The 1,847-nt window shown below is 48.2% G+C and overlaps 1 non-coding gene across 1 annotated transcript; it reads right to left on the bottom strand.

The window, feature by feature from the left end:
• Window positions 1-1,546: 1,546 nt before the first annotated feature.
• TRNAK-UUU (transfer RNA lysine (anticodon UUU)) lies at window positions 1,547-1,619 on the bottom strand. Its single transcript has one exon. It is a non-coding gene; the product is annotated as a tRNA-Lys (tRNA).
• Between the last annotated feature and the right edge of the window lie 228 nt (window positions 1,620-1,847).

The following is a 1,847-nucleotide window of genomic DNA, read 5'->3' as shown; positions in this document are numbered from 1 at the left end:
CCGCCCCAAAATGTAGTAGCCTGAAACCCACCAATGGATTATTTTCTTAGGCATCTGCGTATTGGTAGGACAGTTCTGAGGATTTGTACCAGGCTCCAGTGATTTGGGCTAAGCTCACTCATCCATCTGCAGCCAGTCAGTGATCTGGGATAAGTATGGTCTTTTCTGCCTGTCTCCCATGGTCTCCAGCAGCTAACCTGGGCATGTTTTCATGGGTGATGAAGGGACAAAAGTGACAAGAGAGCAAGCCCCAATGCACAAGTGCTTGTGAAGGCTCTGCTTGCGTTGCACCTATTACCAGGCCATTGGCTAAAGCAAGGCACCAGCTGAGCCCAGAGTCAAGGATATGGCGGAAAGCTCTGCCCACAAACGGAGTGAAGATCCAGGCCAGGTGAGCCTCCCCTGTCCACCTCGGAGGAAGAGGTGCCCACTTAGAGTCTCGACACAAGTGCAAAGCAAGGTGATCCTCCTCCTGGCTCTCCCACCCTGAACACCCACCCCAAACGCCAAAGCCCAGTGTGGTGAGCCTAGGGCCCAGGGAAGGGAGGACAGGTACAGTTTGCTACGACTTCTTGTCCTGGCATCTGCTTCTTAGAGGGTTTGGATTAAGATACCCTTTCAAGGGCTCTTAAAAATCTTGCAGCTCTTCCGGTTGCACTGGAGCAGGCGGAGACTGAGAGAGGCTGTCTCAGGTCCTCTGTACCCCTGACCACCACCCTCTCCCCCAGCGTGGCCACATCGTCTCCCCTCCGCCTGCACTGGCCCAGGGAACGCTGACAAGGCTCCTGCCTCCCAGGGCTCCATGCAGGACGGGGCACAGGTCCCTCCTACTCTCTCCCTAAGCCTCTCTGAAAGGGCAAGAGTCAGCCCCAGCGAGGCCCCAAGACCATCTTTCAGAAAGCACCGCCGCCCTCGGCATCTAAGTACCGCTTCTCCCCTCTGTGGTGGAAACTGCCCACCGTCCACCAACATCCGCCCTCTGCTCCCCCCACAGTAAGAGCTTTACATTTTGTTTTATAGCTATTATAAACTATAGCTATTATATATTTTATATAAACACATAAATATATATCATGTATTGTGCTATTATAGTATGAGATATTACTGACATACAATATGTTATATTGTATATTTTGCATATATTTGTTGCATATATTTAAAGCGCATGATTTGATGAGTTTGACACGTGTACATACCCATGAAACCACCACTACTATCAAGACGATTATAGCCATCACCCCAAAAGTAGTTTTTTGCCCGTTTGCAGTCAGTCCCTTCCTTGATCCCTCCTTCCCATGGCCCTCATCCCCAGGCAGCCAACGATCTTTCTGTTCCTAAAGATTAGATGGCATTTTCTAAAGTTTTACATAAGTGGACTCACACAGGAGGTACTCTTTTGTCTGGCTTCTTTTGCTCATGGTAATTATTTTGAGATTCATCCCTGTTGCTGCGTGTACCAACAGTTCATTCCTTTTTATTGCCGAGTAGTAGTTCATCATGTGTTTTTTTGCTTTTGGGTCACACCGTGAGGTTTGTGGGATCTTAGTTCCCTGACCAGGGATTGAACCAGGGGCCTCAGCAGTAAAAGCGCAGAGTCCTAACCACTGGACCACCAGGGAATTCCCTCCATCATATGGATGGACCACTTTCTGTTTATCCATTCACTTCTTGATGGAGAAAGTTGAATTGTTTCCAATTCAAGTTTGGGGCAATTACAAATAAAGTTGCTACATCCACACAAGTCTTTGTACAGACGTATGTTTTCATTCTCTTGGGTAAATATATAGAAGTGGATTGTCTGGGTCATAGGGTGGGTGTATGTTTAGCCTTCTACGAAACTGCCAAGC

This window comes from Orcinus orca, chromosome 8, assembly GCF_937001465.1.
Source record: "Orcinus orca chromosome 8, mOrcOrc1.1, whole genome shotgun sequence".
Lineage (NCBI taxonomy): Eukaryota > Metazoa > Chordata > Mammalia > Artiodactyla > Delphinidae > Orcinus > Orcinus orca.
The sequence above is the reverse complement of the archived record's forward strand: the minus strand, read 5'-3'. Positions and strand labels throughout refer to the sequence as shown.